The 20,312-nt window shown below is 41.0% G+C and overlaps 1 protein-coding gene across 1 annotated transcript in view; it reads left to right on the top strand.

Moving 5' to 3' along the window:
* The window catches only part of si:dkey-86e18.1 (uncharacterized), a 138,851-nt gene that overhangs the window by 102,095 nt on the left and 16,444 nt on the right, over window positions 1-20,312 (top strand). The window lies entirely within an intron of this gene.

Genomic DNA, 20,312 nt, shown 5'->3' with positions numbered 1-20,312 from the left:
ACACCCATTGCTGACAGGTGTATAAAATCGAGCACACAGCCATGCAATCTCCAAGACAAATATTGTCTGTAAAAGGGTCTTACTGAAGAGCATAGTGACTTTCAGCGTGGCACCGTCATAGGACGCCACCTTTCCAACAAATCAGTTCGTCAAATATCTGCCCTGCTAGAGCTGTCAGCTGGAGTTGTGTAAAGCTTGCCACCATTGGACAGTGGAAACGCATTTTCTGAAGTGATAAATCACGCTTCACCATCTGGCAGTCCAACAGACGAATCTGGGTTTGGCGGATGCCAGGAGAACACTACCTTCCCAAATGCATAGTGCCAACTGTAAAGTTTGGTGGAGGAGGTATAATGGTCTGGGGCTGTTTTTCATAGTTCAGGCTAGGCCCCTTAGTTCAAGTGAAAGGAAATCTTAACATTACAGCATACAATGACATTCTAGACGATTGTGGCAACAGTTTGGGGAAGGCCCTTTCTTGTTTCAGCATGACAATTCTCCCGTGCACAAAGCAAGTTCCATACAGAAATGGTTTGTCGAGATCGGTGTGGAAGAACTTGACTGGACTGCACAGAGCCTTGACCTCAACCCCACTTAACACCTTTGAGATTAATTGGAACGCCGACTGCAAGCCAGGCCTAATCGCCAAACATCAGTGCCCAACCTCACTAATGCTCTTATGGCTGAATGGAAACAAGTCCCCGCAACAATGTCTCAACATCTAGAGGGAAGCCTTCCCAGGAGAGAGGAGGCTGTTATAGCAGCAAAGGGGGGACCAACTCCAAATCAGGATGATCCACACTTCTTCGAAAACATTTATACCAATTTATTGAACTTACAGGCAACAAATGATCTAATCATTATGGTAGGAGACTATAACACAGTATTAAGTACCTCAATGGACCGTAAAGGTAATCACTTTACCAACTATCATCACTGTGCCCTTAAGGAAATCACAAATATTATGGACACATTAGAAATAGTGGATATTTGGAAACTAAAAAAAACTGACCTAGTGAGATATACATGGAGGAGACTTAATCAAGCTAGTCATCTTGACTACTTTCTTGTCTCTTTCTCTCTTGCATCAAAGGTTAAACAAGTTTTAATAGGAGACAGAATGCGATCGGATCATCATCTAATTGGCATTCATATAACTCTTATAGATTTTCCACGTGGACGGGGATATTGGAAATTTAATCAAAGTTTACTGGAGGGCAACTTATTTTTAACTAAGACAAAATAATTTATAACTGAATTTTTCCAGTATAATATAGGTTCAGCAAATCCCCTTATTGTTTGGGATACCTTTAAATGTACCTTCAGAGGTCATTCAATTCAATATTCATCAATAATAAAAAAGCAGTTTCTGGCTAAAGAGACAAGACTAACAAGGGAAATCCATGAACTAATAGTACAGGTAGATAGCAATAAAAACGATACTACAGAGATACAAAATAAGTTAGAGGAAAAACAAAAAGAACTTGAGGAACTTATTCAAGAACGATCTAATGTAATCTATTACAAAAAATAAAGCAAACTGGATGGAGAAAAATGCACAAAATCCTTCCTGAATCTCCGATACAGGAACACTAACAAAAATGATTTGCAGAAACTCGTTACTGAAGACGGAGTCATCTATGATTCTCCGAATGATATTTTAAAAGAGGAAGCTAATTATTTTAGGCAGATGTTCTCTTTTCCGTCTCATCCTCTCCCACTGAATGAAGATTACGGAAAGGAATTCTTTCCAAATAATATAAAAAATGGAAAATGAACAAATGTACAGAAAGACCAGTGTGATGGCCAAATTACAGAGGAACTTTTTGAGGCTGTTAAATCCTTTCATTCTGGAAAAACCCCAGAGCTTGATGGCATACCGGTAGAGGTATATCAAGTATTTTTTGATATACTAAAAGCTCCATTGTTATATTGTTTTAACTACTCCTATAGAAATTGTAGTCTGTCAGGAACTCAGCAGGAAGGTCTGATTTCTCTATTATTAAAACAAGACCCAGATGGCAAATACAGTGCCTTGCGAAAGTATTCGGCCCCCTTGAACTTTGCGACCTTTTGCCACATTTCAGGCTTCAAACATAAAGATATAAAACTGTATTTTTTTGTGAAGAATCAACAACAAGTGGGACACAATCATGAAGTGGAACGACATTTATTGGATATTTCAAACTTTTTTAAACAAATCAAAAACTGAAAAATTGGGCGTGCAAAATTATTCAGCCCCCTTAAGTTAATACTTTGTAGCGCCACCTTTTGCTGCGATTACAGCTGTAAGTCGCTTGAGGTATGTCTCTATCAGTTTTGCACATCGAGAGACTGACATTTTTTCCCATTCCTCCTTGCAAAACAGCTCGAGCTCAGTGAGGTTGGATGGAGAGCATTTGTGAACAGCAGTTTTCAGTTCTTTCCACAGATTCTCGATTGGATTCAGGTCTGGACTTTGACTTGGCCATTCTAACACCTGGATATGTTTATTTTTGAACCATTCCATTGTAGATTTTGCTTTATGTTTTGGATCATTGTCTTGTTGGAAGACAAATCTCCGTCCCAGTCTCAGGTCTTTTGCAGACTCCATCATCTTTTCTTCCAGAATGGTCCTGTATTTGGCTCCATCCATCTTCCCATCAATTTTAACCATCTTCCCTGTCCCTGCTGAAGAAAAGCAGGCCCAAACCATGATGCTGCCACCACCATGTTTGACAGTGGGGATGGTGTGTACAGCTGTGTTGCTTTTACGCCAAACATAACGTTTTGCATTGTTGCCAAAAAGTTAAATTTTGGTTTCATCTGACCAGAGCACCTTCTTCCACATGTTTGGTGTGTCTCCCAGGTGGCTTGTGGCAAACTTTAAACTACACTTTTTATGGATATCTTTAAGAAATGGCTTTCTTCTTGCCACTCTTCCATAAAGGCCAGATTTGTGCAATATAAGACTGATTGTTGTCCTATGGACAGAGTCTCCCACCTCAGCTGTAGATCTCTGCAGTTCATCCAGAGTGATCATGGGCCTCTTGGCTGCATCTCTGATCAGTCTTCTCCTTGTATGAGCTGAAAGTTTAGAGGGACGGCCAGGTCTTGGTAGATTTGCAGTGGTCTGATACTCCTTCCATTTCAATATTATCGCTTGCACAGTGCTCCTTGGGATGTTTAAAGCTTGGGAAATCTTTTTGTATCCAAATCCGGCTTTAAACTTCTTCACAACAGTATCTCGGACCTGCCTGGTGTGTTCCTTGTTCTTCATGATGCTCTCTGCGCTTTTAACGGACCTCTGAGACTATCACAGTGCAGGTGCATTTATACGGAGACTTGATTACACACAGGTGGATTGTATTTATCATCATTAGTCATTTAGGTCAACATTGGATCATTCAGAGATCCTCACTGAACTTCTGGAGAGAGTTTGCTGCACTGAAAGTAAAGGGGCTGAATAATTTTGCACGCCCAATTTTTCAGTTTTTGATTTGTTAAAAAGTTTGAAATATCCAATAAATCTCGTTCCACTTCATGATTGTGTCCCACTTGTTGTTGATTCTTCACAAAAAATACAGTTTTATATCTTTATGTTTGAAGCCTGAAATGTGGCAAAAGGTCGCAAAGTTCAAGGGGGCCGAATACTTTCGCAAGGCACTGTATAAAGACCCGGTCTATCTAAAAAAAACTGGAGGCCGCTTACACTTCAATGTTGTGATGCAAAAATAATAGCAAAATGCATAGCACTCAGAATTAAAAGGGTTTTACCAGGTATTGTTCATCCTGATCATACAAGTTTTTCTGGACGATACATTGGAGATAATATATGACAACTACTAGAAATAATAGAACATCATGGAACATATATCTAGCCAGGAATGGTATTTATAGCGAATTTTGAAAAGGCATTTGATAAAGTAAGACTGGATTTTATTCAAAAATGCCTGGATTTTTAAAATTTCGGTAATTCTCTTATAAAATGGGTAAAAAATATGTATAGCAACCCCAGGTGTAATGTGGTAAATAACGGCTACTTCTGAGAGAGTTTGGAATTGTCAAGAGGAGTTAAACAAGGGTGTCCGCTGTCACCATATCTATTCGTTATGGCCATCGAAATGCTAGCTATTAAAATCAGATCCAATAACAACATTAGAGGATTAGAAATCCAAGGCTTAAAAACAAAGGTGTCCATGTATGCCGAGGACTCAAGTTTTATGTTAAGTCCACAAGCTAGATCACTGCAATGTCTCATTAAAGATCTATATAACTTGTCTGTACTCTCTGGACTAAAACCTAATTATGATAAGTGTACAATATTACGTATTGGATCCTTAAAAAACTTTTACATTAGCTTTCAGCTTACCTATGAAATGGGCTGATGGTGAAGTAGACATACTCGGTATTCATATCACAAAATATATAAATAAGCTCTCCACAATGAATTTCAATAGAACATTTGTAAAAATAGACAAGACCCTGCAACCATGGAGAGGTAAATACCTGTCTATTTATGGAAAAATTGCCCTGATTAACTCCTTAGTCATATCTCGGTTTACTCACTTACTTATGGTGCTGCCTACTCCTGATGATTTGTTTTTAAAATCATATGAGCAAAAAATATTTTCCTTTATCTGGGTAGCTAAACCTGACAAAATAAAACGAGCCTATCCATATAATGAATATAAATTGGGTGGGTTGAGATTATTAAATATAAAAGCACTAAACCTAAACCTAGAAGCTTCACTCATTCAAAAGTTTTATTTGAACCCTAAATGGTTATCATGTAATCAAATCAAATCAACTGTATTTGTCACATACACATGGTTAGCAGATGTTAATGCGAGTGTAGCGAAATGCTTGTGCTTCTAGTTCCGACAATGCAGTAATAACCAACGAGTAATCTAACCTAACAATTCCAAAACTACTACCTTATACACACAAGTGTAAAGGGATACAGAATATGTACATAAAGATATATGAATGAGTGATGGTACAGAACGGCATAGGCAAGATGCAGTAGATGGTATCGAGTACAGTATATTCATATAAGATAAGTAATGTAGAGTATGTAAACAAAGTGGCATAGTTTAAAGTGGCTAGTGATACATGTATTACATAACGATGCAGTAGACGATATAGAGTACAGTATATACATATACATATGAGATGAATAATGTAGGGTATGTAAACATTATATTAAGTAGCATTGTTTAAAGTGGCTAGTGATATATTTTACATCAATTTCCATCAATTCCCATTATTAAAGTGGCTGGAGTTAAGTCAGTGTGTTGGCAGCAGCCACTCAATGTTAGTGGTGGCTGTTTAACAGTCTGATGGCTTTGAGATAGAAGCTGTTTTTCGGTCTCTCGGTCCCTGCTTTGATGCACCTGTACTGACCTCGCCTTCTGGATGATAGCTGGGTGAACAGGCAGTGGCTCGGGTGGTTGTTGTCCTTGATGATCTTTATGGCCTTCCTGTGACATCGGTGGTGTAGGTGTCCTGGAGGGCAGGTAGTTTGCACCCAGTGATGCGTTGTGCAGACCTCACTACCCTCTGGAGAGCCTTACGGTTGTGGGCGGAGCAATTAACGTACCAGGCGGTGATACAGCCCGACAGGATGCTCTCGATTGTGCATCTGTAGAAGTTTGTGAGTGCTCTTGGTGACAAGCCGAATTTCTTCAGCCTCCTGAGGTTGAAGAGGCGCTGCTGCGCCTTCTTCACGATGCTGTCTGTGTGGGTGAACCAATTCCGTTTGTCTGTGATGTGTACGCCGAGGAACTTAAAACTTACTACCCTCTCCACTACTGTCCCATCGATGTGGATAGGGGGGTGCTCCTTCTGCTGTTTCCTGAAGTCCACAATCATCTCCTTAGTTTTGTTGACGTTGAGTGTGAGGTTACTTTCCTGACACCACACTCCAAGGGCCCTCACCTCCTCCCTGTAGGCCGTCTCGTCGTTGTTGGTAATCAAGCCTACCACTGTAGTGTCGTCCGCAAACTTGATGATTGGGTTGGAAGCGTGCATGGCCACGCAGACGTGGGTGAACAGGGAGTACAAGAGAGGGCTCAGAACGCACCCTTGTGGGGGCCCAGTGTTGAGGATCAGCGGGGTGGAGATGTTGTTACCTACCCTCACCACCTGGGGGCGGCCCATCAGGAAGTCCAGTACCCAGTTGCACAGGGCGGGGTCGAGACCCAGGGTCTCAAGCTTGATGACGAGTTTGGAGGGTACTATGGTGTTAAATGCTGAGCTGTAGTCGATGAACAGCATTCTCACATAGGTATTCCTCTTGTCCAGATGGGTTAGGGCAGTGTGCAGTGTGGTTGAGATTGCATCGTCTGTGGACCTATTTGGGCGGTAAGCAAATTGGAGTGGGTCTAGGGTGTCAGGTAGGGTGGAGGTGATATGGTCCTTGACTAGTCTCTCAAAGCACTTCATGATGACGGAAGTGAGTGCTAGGTGGGTCTACGGTTTCTGGGATAATTGTGTTGATATGGGCCATGACCAGCTTTTCAACACAGGTTTTCCCTTGAATACCTTCACACACATCACATGTGAGCACGGCCATTCTCATATTCTGTAGGATATTTACCTCTTAGTCGTTTAGCTTAGTTACCTTAGCTTTCTTGGGAACAGGAACAATGGTGGCCCTCTTGAAGCATGTGGGAACAGCAGACTGGGATAAGGATTGATTGAATGTGTCCGTAAACACACCAGCCATCTGGTCTGCGCATGCTCTGAGGGCGCGGCTGGGGATGCCGTCTGGGCCTGCAGCCTTGCGAGGGTTAACACGTTTAAATGTTTTACTCACGTTGGCTGCAGTGAAGGAGAGTCCGCATATTTTGGTTGCGGGCCATGTCAGTGGCACTGTATTGTCCTCAAAGCGGGCAAAAAAAGTTATTTAGTCTGCCTGGGATCAAGACATCCTGGCCCGTGACGGGGCTGGTTTTCTTTTTGTAATCCGTGATTGACTGTAGACCCTGCCACATAACAGGGTCTACATAATAAGAAAAGCTCATCCATTGTTTAAAAATTGCGTTTTTGCCTTTGTGCAGGTTGCCATGTCTCATTTTCGATTAATTTTTTCTAAGTATCTGTCTTTTTCAAACAAGCATTGCAGAGCTGGCTACAATTTCAATTTCATCCCCCTGAAAAGATAGGACAAATATTACAACAAATATTATGGCTGAACTCAAATGTGCTGGTTGATAAAATACCTGTATTTACGGGAAAGATGTTTGAAAAGGGTATTTTGTTCTTAAATTATATTGCAAATTGTAATGGTAGAGTTATGTCCTTCATGGAGTTATCAGAATTGTACGGGAAGGTCTGCTCAATCCAAGAGTACAACCAATTGATTACAGCATTGCCCCAAAAATGGAGGAGGCGGGTGGCAGCGGGAGGAGGTAGGGAACTGGTCTGTCTGCCCAATATAAAGGATCAAAACTGTTGGAGGAATAAAAATAGCATAAATAGGAAAGTATACCAGCTTCATTTGAGGACCAGGATGTTGACAACTGTGCCATACAGATTGCAAAATAGTTGGGAAGAGATTTTTGATGTACTGATTCCATGTTACAGGGTGCATGAGTTGATATATAAAACAACGCAAGATTCAAGACTTCGTGCTTTTCAGCTAAAATTATCATATAGAATTCTTGCCACCAACAAAATGTTGAATATTTGTGGCATAGAACCATCGAAGCTCTGCAGATTTTGTTGTGAGGATACAGAATCAATAGATCATTTATTTTGGTATTGCCTTCAGGTAGCCTGTTTCTGGTCTCAGGTTAAGGAATGGCTGAAAATGCATGGCATTGATCTAAAATTGACCCTAGAAATAGTACCGTTAGGAGATCTGGAGAGACCAGGTCAGTCAATTACTAATATACTAATACTCTTAGTAAAAGTATCTTCAACACGCAATCTGTAGATTCTATTCGGTTAGATAGATTGAAATTGTTCGTTAAACATCATAGCATAGTTGAAGAGATGTGTTGCGTAGAAACACGAAGTGGGTGGCCAGCAGAGATAGATGGGATGGACTGAGGGAAGCTGGGGGTTGGTCTGTGGAATTGGAGACAAGTGGGAGTGGAGTTGCTGTGTGTGAGAGAATGATGGTCAAAAGATAAAGGGAAAAAAAGTCTAAATAAAACATAATAAAAGTACATTTGAATGTACTTGATGTCCTTTGTTTTAAATGTATTATTATTATTAAATTGCATTGGTGTTTGCTGTCTTTTCCTTTTTTTCTCTTTAGTTCATTCTCTTGATTGTTGGTGCATTGGTGCGTTCTTGGGGGTGGGGAATGAAATTCATTTTATTTTTAATTTTTTTTCTTCCGTGGTGGGGGGGACTTTGGAAGGAGTCTCAAATGGTTGAGAGACAGCTATTGGGGAACTGTGGGGGGATCTTGGAGGGTTCGGGTGTGCAACTCAATCTACAGAGGAGTTTTTTCTCTCTAACAGCTGAAACAACAACTGCTGTCACAGTGTGTGTGTGTGTGTGTGTGTGTGTGTGTGTGTGTGTGTGTGTGTGTGTGTGTGTGTGTGTGTGTGTGTGTGTGTGTGTAATTGGTCATCATTTTGACTCTCAGCCAAAGAAAATAGATTGTTCAGTATGTCAGAAAGACGATCTCAAAACACAGAGTAAGCGCCCTCTCTCTCTCTCGCTCTCTCATACTTAAGATAAAAGTGAGGGTAAAGTAGTAGTAATACAAATAGTCTCGGTAACCATTTGATTAGCTGTTCAGGAGTCTTATGGCTTGGGGGTAGAAGCTGTTAAGAAGCCTTTTGGACCTAGACTTGATGCTCCAGTTCTGCTTGCCGTGCGAGGAGCAGAGAAAACAGTCTATGACTGGGGTGGCTGGAGTCTTTGACAATTTATAGGGCCTTCCTCTGACACCGCCTGGTATAGAGGTCTCCAATGGCAGGAAGCTAGGCCCCAGTAATGTACTGGGCCGTACGCATTACCCTCTGTAATGCCTTGCGGTCGGAGGCCGAGCAGTTGGCATACCAGGCAGTGATGCAACCAGTGCTCTCGATGGTGCAGCTGTATAACTTTTTGAGGATCTGAGGACCCATGCCAAATCTTTTCAGTTGCCTGAGGGAGAATAAGCTTTGTTGTGCCTTCATCACGACTGCCTTGGTGTGTTTGGACCATGATAGTTTGTTGGTGGTGATGTGAACACTACGGAACTTGAAGCTCTCAACCTGCTCCACTATAGCCCTGTTGTTGAGAATGGGGGTGTGCTCGGTCCTCCTTTTCCTGTAGTCCACAATCATCTCCTTTGTCTTGGTCACGTTGAGGGAGAGAATGTTATCCTGGCACCACATGGCCAGGTCTCTGACTTCCTCCCTATAGACTGTCTCATCGTTGTCGGTGATCAGGCCTACCACTGTTGTGTCGTAATAATGGTGTTGGGGTCGTGCCTGGCAATGCAGTCATGGGTGAACAGGGAGTAGAGGAGGGTACTGAGCACACACCCCTGAAGGGCCCCCGTGTTCAGGATCAGCGTGGCAGATGTGTTGTTACCTACCCTTACCACCTGGGGGCGGCCAGTCAGGAAGTCCAGGATCCAGTAGCAGAGGGAAGTGTTAAGTCCCAGGATCCTTAGCTTAGTGATGAGCTTTGAGGGCACTATGGTGTTGAACGTTGAGCTGTAGTCAATGGATAGCGTTCTCACGTAGGTGTTCCTTTTGTCCAGGTGGGAAAGGACAGTGTGCAATAGAGATTGCATCATCTATGGATCTGTTGTATGCAAATTAGGTGGGTCTAGGGTTTCTGGGATAATTGTGTTGATATGGGCCATGACCAGCCTTTCAACACAGGTTTTCCCTTGAATACCTTCACACACATCACATGTGAGCAGGGCCATTCTCATATTCGGTAGGATAGTTACCTCTTAATCACATCCTGCTTCATATGTTATAGTATGTATAATGTGCAAGTGAGAAAGTGTGTGAATGTACTGTATGAGCGTTCACAGGTTTATGTATATTTCTTTCTGTTCCTCATTGTGTGTGTGCTCTCTGCCCCATGCAGCCTTTGAGCACAGGAAGAGAACTACTTAGCTCACGTGTGAGTGTGTGGAACAGAATTACCAACACAATGGAGTTTCCGTTGCAGAGGAAATCCTGCCTGCAGCGGCACTGATAGGAAGAAAGAGAGACAAAGAGAAGATAGAGAGACAAAGAAATGGAAGGAGCGTGACATGCTGACCACACCGCTTGCGTCACATGCGCGAGCGTTGCAAAATTAATGTACACATACATGTTATTCAATCATTGCACCCACACTGCTCGCGCACTAACTAGCATCTGGGTTGCCAAGTACTAAAATATAAGTCAGTTATTTTTGTGACGCTCAATGTGCTGCAAGTCCTGCCTCTCCCATCTTCTCATTGGTTTATAGAAGCATATACCTACATGCCATCTCCTCATTGGTTATACCCACGTGGGTGATTGAAAGATGAACTGAGGTCAGTCGGTCAGTTGTGGTAATACACCTTATTATGAAAATTAGATGCCAATCGCCATATAAAGTCCAAAGAAGAAAAAGTCTGGAAGAAGGAGAGATGACTAGAAACGATTCGGTTGAACGTTTGTGTGGATTAATTGTCGGAGAAGAGGACCTCAACGTTTATATCCCAGGACAAATTAACTAGCAACAGCAAGCTAGCTAAATAGGACATATTAGCTAGCAACTACAAGCTAGCTATCTAAATTGACATAAATGTTTAATGCTTTTCAACCTGTCCCCGTCCTAATATTATTGGTTCAGAATGTGTTTTTATACAGTGGAATCCAAAATTACTGGCACCCCTGACTGGCAATGCACAAACAACACTTAAAAAATATAAACAATATAATTAGAGAGACAAACTCAAAATACCAACATGTGAAAAATACTGTTCTTTATTAATGTTTCAATGGAACCCACCAAAATAATTCAATGTCCTCCAAATCAAGGTTTCACAATTATTGGCACCCTTAAATGTTGTTGTAAATAACATCTACCAAAATTAAACAATGAATTAAATTCCACTTATTTAAGTTTATTTAAGTGTTGAAGAACTATATTGAGCCATTACATCACTTCCTTTTTCACTAGATTATAAAAATGAGGTAACACGCATGCAATATCCCTTTGTCATCTAACACCATGAAGAAAAGAAAAGAACTGGCAGTTCAAAAGGGACAGATGGTGGTAGACCTTCATAAATCTGGTAATGGCTACAAGAAGATCCATAAACGATTGACTATGCCACTGAGCACTGTCAGGGCAATTATAAAAAAATGCAAAAGATACGGAACAGTCGAAAACCTCACAGGTAGAGGACGCAAATGCATTTTGCCCCCCCAAGATAGAGAGGAGGATCGTGAGAGAAGCAACAAAATCCCCAAGAATCACTGTGAAATAATTGCAGGCCTTAGTGGCGTCTTGGGGTCACCAGGTTTAAAAAAGCACCATCAGACGCCACCTCCACAACCACAGGCTCTTTGGAAGGATTGCCAGAAGAAAGCCCTTTCTGACCCCAAGACACAGACGCAAGCACATCGAGTTTTCAAAACGTAATTTAAATTATGACTGGAAGAAGGTGCTCTGTTCAGATGAGACCAGAATTGAAAGTTTTGGTCAGATACAGCATCGGCAAGTTTTGCGTCGAAACAGAGATGCATACAAGGAGAGGCACCTCGTGCCCACGGTGAAATATGGTGGTGGGTCAGTGATGTTTTAATTCCAGAGGTCCAGGGGCACTGGTTAAGATTGATGGCATAATGAATTCCACCAAGTATCAGGAAATTATGGCTGACAATCTGGTTGCCTCTGCCAGAAGGCTGGGACTTGGCCGTATGTGGACTTTCCAACAAGACAATGACCCAAAACATACCTCAAGATCCACACAGAAATGGTTCTGGGACAACAAAATCAATGTTCTGCCATGGCCCTCTCAGTCGCCGGACCTCAATCCAATCGAAAACCTGTGGGCTGAGTGGACGAGGGCAGTTGATAAGTTCAAACCCAAGAATGTGAAGGATCTTGAAAGGATCTGCATAGAGGAATGGTCCAAAATCCCTCCAGATGTGTTCTTTAACCTTGTCAAACATTACAGGAAAAGACTCCATGATGTTAGCCTTGCCAGAGGTGGTGGCACAAAGTACTAAATGAGGAGTATCAATAATTATGAAACCTTGATTTTGGTGAAATGTATTTTGTATTAAATAATTGTATTATTTTGGTGGGTTCCATTGAAACATTAATAAAGTACAGTATTTCTCACATGTTGGTATTTTGAGTTTATCTCCATAATTATATTGTTTATATTTTTTTAAGTATTGTTTGTGCATTGCCAGTCAGGGGTGCCAGTAATTTTGGAGCCCACTGTATTTCAACCTGCGTGTCGTGATCGCGTTTGGTGTGGGGGAACAAAGAGGTGGAATGGGAGATGGAAAGGTGGATGCAATGAGAGACAGATGAAGGAAGAGGTGGAGGGAGAGCTGGAGGAAGGGAGAAATGCTAGGGGTAAGAGAGATTTGTTGTTTTGTACTTATTTGGTATTTATTATGATCCTCATTAGCTGCTGAAAAAGCTACTCCTCCTGGGGTCCGCATGAAACATGACAAAATACACAGAACAGAACATTATTAGTCAAGACTTAAATAAATAAATGTAAAATGTCACACACAGCCTACATATTAGTACATACACACAATAGCATGTTTTGTGTTGTACCTATGAGTGTCCGAACAGTGTGACAACTGTTTGAACAGACAGTTCGGTATCTTCAACACATCAATACCTCGTACAAAGACCATTAATGATGCAGTCAATTTCTCCTCACTTTGAGCCAGGAGAGACTGACATGCATGTTATGGGTAATTTCCCTCCGTGTACATCTAAGTGCGATACGCGCTGCTTTGTTCTGGACCAACTGCAATTTACCTATGTCCTTCTTTGCCTCACACAGCTGTGCAGTAGTCCAGGTGAGACAAAACTAGGGGTCTGTAGGACCTATCTGGTCAACTGTGATGTCAAGAAGGCTGAGCAAAGCCCTATCATGGACAGACCTCTTCCCATTTTAGCAACCATTGAGTCTATATGTTTGACCATGACAGCTTGCTATTTAGGGTTACACCCATAAGTTTAGTCTCATCAACTTGCTCAATAGCCACATTATTCAAAAATAGAGCTAAGTGAAGTTAAGCGCTGAGCAAGTGATTTGCCCCAAAAATTTTACTTGTATTTATTTTTTTATATTTAGCACCAGCCTATTGCTAGTTAACCATTCTAAAACTGACTGGAGCTCTATGTTAAGTTATCGATTTTACTGTTGCAGCCGACATGTATACTGTTCAGTTGTCCTCGTACATAGACACACAGACTTTATTCAAGGTCAGTGGAGGGTCATTTGTAAAAACAGAAAACAATAATGGCCCTAGTTGACTGCCCTGCGGTTCACCACCCAACTGAATTTGCATGAGAGAGGCTTCCATTAACGAAAACCCTCTGTGTTCTATTAGATAGGTAACTCTGAATCCATAATAAGGCAAAGGATGCAAATCCATAACACCTACGTTTTTTTCAGCAATTTTGATCAATGACATCAAAAGCTGTACTGAAGTCTAACAAAACAGCTTTCACAATCTTCTTACTATCAATTTATTTCAGCCAATCATCCGTCATTTGTATCAGTGCTGAGTATGTTGAACGTCTGTTGTTAATTTGTTTTCTGTACAATAACTTTGTATTTGATCAAACATCACTTTTTCCAAAAGTTTGCTAAGCACTTGTAACAGGCTAATTGGTCGGCTGCTTGAACCATTAAAGGGTGCTCTGCATTTCTTGGGTAGTGGAATGACCTTTGCCTCCCTCAATGTTTGAGGTCACACCTGTCTTCTAGGCTTAAATTGAAGATGTGGCAAACAGGAGTCACGAAGTATTCCGCAACCAACGTCAGCATTTTACAATCCAGGTTGTCGATACCAGGTGGTTTGTCCTTATTTATTGATAGCAAAAAATAATGACCTCTTCCACAAAGTAGGTGTGGAACTCAAAACTACAGTGATTTTCTTTCATTATTTGGTCCATTATGCATGAATATGAAGACTCTGCATTTGTTGTTTGCATGTCATACCTAAATTAGCTAATCTTGTCAACAAAAAATTATTACAATTGTTGGTAATATCAAAGGGTTTTGTTATTAACAAGACACCTGCCACAATGAAGGCTGGAGCTGAGTTCGCTTTTTGCCTAGAATTTCATTTAAAGTATCCCAGAGATTTTTACAATCGTTCTTTATGTCATTTATCTTTGTTCCATAATATAGTTTATTCTTTTTTTTGTTTAGTTTAGTTACGTTATTTCCCAATTTACTGTATGTTTGCTTGTCCGCTGTGTTGTCAGACCTATTTGCATTTCCCGTTGCCTCATCCCTCTCAGCCATACAGTTTTTCAATTCATCATCTATCCATGGGGATTTGGAAGTTTTAACAGTCAGTTTCTTGATTGGGGCATGCCTATCAGTAACTGGAAGAAGCAGTTTCATTAATGCAGCATCTGGATGTTTCTCATTACACACATCAGACACACAAATATGCTATGCGAACATACAGTTGAAGTCGGATGTTTACATACACCTTAGCCAAATACATTCAAACTCAGTTTTTCACAATTCCTGACATTTCATCCTAATCAAAATTCCCTGTCTTAGGTCAGTTAGGATCACCACTTTATTTTAAGAATGTGAAATGTCAGAATAATAGTAGAGAGAATGATTTATTTCAGCTTTTATTTCTTTCATCACATTCCCTGTGGGTCAGAAGTTTACATACACTCAATTAGTATTTGGTAGCATTGCCTTTAAATTGTTTAACTTGGGTCAAACGTTTCGGGTAGTCTTCCACAAGCTACCCACAATAAGTTGGATGAATTTTGGCCCATTCCTTCTGACAGAGCTGGTGTAACTGAGTTTTAGGCCTCCTTGCTAGCACACAATTTTACAGTTCTGCCCACAAATGTTCTATAGGATTGAAGTCAGGATTTCTTCAGATTTTCCCATGATGTCAAGCAAAGAGGCACAGAGTTTGAAGGTAGGCCTTGAAATACATCCACAGGTACACCTCCAATTGACTCAAAGGATGTCAATTAGCCTATCAGAAGCTTCTAAAGCCATGACATACATTTTGGAAATTTTCCAAACTGTTTAAAGGCACAGTCAACTTAGTGTATGTAAACTTCTGCCCCACTGGAATTGTGATACAGTGAATTATAAGTGAAATAATCTGTCTGTAAACAATTGTTGGAAAAATGACTTGTGTCCTGCACAAAGTATATGTCCTAACTGACTTGCCAAAAGTATAGTTTGTTAACAAGAAATTTGTGGAGTGGTTAATACACTTAAGTCATTAAAACTAGTTTATGTAAACGTCCGACTTCAACTGTACTGTAGGAATCATTGCAAAACATCTTGTATGGGTCCAGTCTTTGAAACGTAGTTTTTTCGAGATATGGCTATTATATTATGATCACTGCATCCGATGGGTGTGGATACTGCTTTAGAGCAGATTTCTGCAACATTAGTAAAGCTGTGATGAATACACATGGATGAGTTAGTTCCTGTTCTGTTTGTAAATACCCTGGTATGTTGACTGATGACCTGAACCAGATTGCAGGCACTGGTTACAGCTTGGAACTTATCTATGAGTGGAGGATGGAGGAAGGGTAAGTGAAGAGAGAAGGAGCAGAATTTCCAATACCTTCAGTCAGGAAAAAGCTGACATTGAGCAACACTGAATACAAACATCTAAAATGCACTTCATTGGGGAAATAGTCCTTAGAAAGAGGGGTTTTGTTCAAACATGAGTCTAGAGATAAAGAAAGACTTATGAAGCTTATAACCCAGTGCCTCCAGTCTATAGATGTGGGACAACCACGAGCCCTGAGCATTCTGAAACACCAAACATTACTTGAAGATGATATTTTCACTCAAAGCAAAACTGCTTTCATGGGATCAAAGACAATTGTATAATAAAACCAGAAAGATTAACATGCAAACAGACACACACACCAGCTCCTCTACAAAGATAGCATGGCTAAATACAATACTTCAGAATGCTGAATCATAAACTGAATGCCCTGTGACTGTCTGTCTGTGGCCAGGGAGTTTATTGGACCAGAGGTGGTGCTAGGTTTGGCTGCTGATTTGGCTGATGCCAGCTCAGCTGTGGGTGTCCGTGAATCGTGGTACTGTGGTGTTGACTTAGTCTCTCATGAAGAAGGTTAATAAATACACCCCCCCCCCCCCCCCCCCCCCCCCACACACACACACACACACACACACACACACACACGGGGTGGCAGTTAGCCTAGCGGTTAAGAGCGTTGGGCCAGTAACCGAAAGAGCCAGTATTCGAATCCCCAAGCCAGCAAAGTGGAAAAATCTGACGTTCTGCCATTGATCAAGGCACAACAACTGTTTCCTGGGCGCTGATGATGTCAAGGCAACCCCCTGCACCTCTCTGATTCAGAGGGGTCTGGTTAAATGAGGTCCGGAAGACACATTCCAGTTGAATGCATTCAGTTGTGCTACTGACTAGGTATCCTCTTTACACACACACATGCTTTTCACCCGCTGGCTACCACATGTCTGACCATGAGGTTGTAAATTTGTGTTTTTTCTAAACAGACTCCCCTTTTCTAAACATCATCAGTTACTGCTACAGTATGAGGTCCAAGACAGGCTGTATAGGGAGAACAGGGACTAGACTCTATAACGTCACAGTCTGAGAGTGGGGACTAGAACCCAACCGGAGAATGGTGGATTGGGGATAGAACCCAACATCACAGTTTTTCACACATAGCCACTGCTCTCTCTCTCAAGCCATACTTTATTGCGTAAAGTTGTCCCCAGTCTCTGTTACGAGGACAAGGGAGTGACTGAGAATGCCTTGTTGTTTATGAATGAGGATGTGTACTGTAGTGTGCCCATTTGGACAACGTTATGATTATTTAATGTGATTTAATTCAAAAACAGCACAATTCTGAATGGAATGGATGTGTTTTAAGGACACAGTACACATGGATTATTGAGGATGCCTTGTTACATATTAAATTAATGGGAAGGTAGACAGTAGTTTGGCAATTGGACCTCCTTAAGAACCACCTTATCATTAATTAATGTGTTTTAAATCAGAAGAAAAGAAGCCATGAACAGATGAATGAAGGAAACAAGATACATTTTTCAGAGAACTTCAGTGAAGTATTTAAGTATTTCAAACACAAGCCTCTAAACAACATTGGGTTTGTCTCTGGTCTTTTCCTGGAGCAAGAGTTACAGTATGACCGATCAGAAAATGAATGGGAGAAAGACAGAGAGAGAAAGAAAGAGAGACCAGCCGAGCCCCCCTTCTCATGCATCTCAAAGACTTTGTCCATGGTTCAACATCATCATCGTCATCAAAAACACACTGAGACCAGGTGAAAGCATTGCACTGACCTCCAGTCAACTACTGATGACATCAAACAGTTTAATCACACTGATCAGACAGACCATTATCATTACCATCCCCAACAGACGCCACAGAGAAATAAAATGACAACACAAATCACTGAAACAGAGCTTTTATGGAGCATTAAACTAGTTGAGACCTCACTAACCTAAACCCTTGCCAGGAAGACCACATGCCTTGGAAGGAAGGTGTTGGGACATGAATCAAACAAACTCCATCAACAATAGTTTCTCTCTTCCTCTTTCTCTCCATAAAGGAAGACAAAGATAGTATAAGATGATACTTTATTGATCCCTGCAGGGTGATGTTATTTCAGCAGACAGTATATCAGACACACTCAGTACATAAAGACAACATCAGGAGTTGTAAAGAGTCAGTCTTTCTTTTTTATGTCCCAGGTCATCCTTCTCAGGTCTAATGCTGGGGGCCTGATTTAAATGTTGCACCGGGGGACTGATTTACTTTTGGCGCCAGGGACTGATTTAGGCTTGGCACGCTGGAGACAGTAGGTAGTAAAGATGGTGGGGTAGATAGTGACCCAGGCAGTGAGAGAGGTGTGTGTGTGTGTGTGTGTGTGTGTGTGTGTGTGTGTGTGTGTGTGTGTGTGTGTGTGTGTGTGTGTGTGTGTGTGTGTATATATAATTGGTCATCAAGGAGCTACGTCATTAAAGCAGCAGTGATTTCTGTCCAGAGGTTAGGGGAAGATGTGGTCTAAACTCCACTAATTACTTACACGCACACAAACACACACACACACACACACACACACACTGACACACAGAGCTAGAGGTACATTGGGACTTTATGAGAGATAGCAGTACAAGATGGTATAGTTATAAGGATAAAATACATTCTGTGTCATGTTTAATGCAATGACACTGGGCATACAAAAGGATTTTATGAGAATAGATAGACTCTAGTTTTATAGTTGAGTGGGATGGGTTACAGACAGTTATTTTAAAATACACTAACTATTTGGTCTGAAAGGGTGGTGCTGTTTATTGTGAATATGTAAACATTTTAACCCAAATCAGGAATAAGAAATCAAAGTTGTTCATCATTCATCAGTTTAATCTAAATATAGACATAGCCAAGTGTCCCAGTGCCCCAGATACACAGTAAGACCACAACACTGTCCTCTGTGTGTGGAACCATTGAAGAGAAGACCACCCAGATGTAGTGTTTGAGCTCTTATACCATGGGCATCTATGGCAGGTGGGTCGTGACTAATTATTTTGGGCTGCCTACTTTAGTCAGGCTAAAGACCCTGGCCTTCGCCACTTGGTGGGTCCTGAGAAAACTCCTAAATCTTTAGGTGGGCCATACGGTATAGTTAAATTGTTTGGGAACCACAGGCTAATATAATCACAGTGTTTTACTGGGTGTCCAGGTAAATAAAAGTCTGTGTTTGTGGCCAACTACAAGAAAAGTCTGACCTCTGTGATTGCCAACAAGGGTTTTGCCACCAAGTACTAAGTCATGTTTTGTAGAGGGGTCAAATACTTATTTCGCTCATTAAAATGCATTAAAATGTTTGTTTTTTTTGTTATTCTGTCTCTCACTGTTCAAATAAACCTAGCATTAAAATTATAGACTGATAATTTCTTTGTCAGTGGGCAAACATACAAAATCAGCAGAGGATCAAATACTTTTTTCCCCAAATACTTTTCCCTCACTGTAGATACTTTTGTACCTGTTTCCTCCAGTATCTTCACAAGGTCCTTTGCTGTTGTTCTGGGATTGATTTGCACTTTTGGCACCAAATTAAGTTCATCTCTAGGAGACAGAACACGTCTCCTTCCTGAGCGGTATGACGGCTGCGTGGTCCCATGGTGTTTATACTTGCATACTATTGTTTGTACAAATGAACATGGTCCCTTCAGGCATTTGTAAATTGCTCCCAAGGATGAACCAGACTTGTGGAGGTCTACAAAAAAATATTATTTTTTTTCCCCCCGTGATGTCAAGCAAAGAGGCACTGAGTTTGAAGGTAGGCCTTGAAATACATCCACAGGTACACCTCCAATTAGCCTACCAGAAGCTTCTAAAGCCATGACATCATTTTCAAGCTGTTTAAAGACACAGTCAACTTAGTGTATGTAAACTTCTGACCCACTGGAATTGTGATACAGTGAATTATAAGTGAAATATTCTGTCTGTAAACAACTGTTGGAAAAATGACTTGTGTCATGCACAAAGTAGATGTCCTAACCGACTTGCCAAAACTATAGCTTGTTAACATTACATTTGTGAAGTGGTTGAAAAACAAGTTTTAATGACTCCAACCTAAGTGTATGTAAACTTCCAACTTCAACCGTATCATGTCATCTGCAGGTTAATGTTTTCATGGATCCCAGGACTCCTAAAAAACAGCGGTGCTTATTGCTGAATGGACTATCCTGGTTAAATAAAGGCCTGCCCTGGGCCAATACATAAACACAGTAGTGAATGGATATAATTTCTCTCATTGTCCTCAAACAGACACACAGATACAGATAAAACGTCTAATAACTGATGTCCTGTATAACTTCATAAGCAAATGTTAGTCTATTATTCATTCAATCAAACAACGACATTCATCAAGACAATTATTCAAACACATCATTATTTGCATCATGGATAATAAAACAGTAACACGTTACCTCAGGGCTGATCATGCAAAGTTTCTGGAAGCAGGGGAAGTCTGTCTGGCAGAAAATAATTTGAATCTCTATAAAAACGTATGGGGAGTATATTTTCTGTGGAAAAATACATAATGCAGCATAGACCTATATATTGGATAACATACATCTATGAACTGTACATATCAAGGGA

Source organism: Oncorhynchus mykiss, chromosome 5 (genome assembly GCF_057628025.1).
Source record: "Oncorhynchus mykiss isolate SJ-2025 chromosome 5, ASM5762802v1, whole genome shotgun sequence".
NCBI classification, from domain to species: Eukaryota; Metazoa; Chordata; class Actinopteri; order Salmoniformes; family Salmonidae; genus Oncorhynchus; species Oncorhynchus mykiss.
This window is presented reverse-complemented; position numbering and strand designations above follow the sequence as displayed.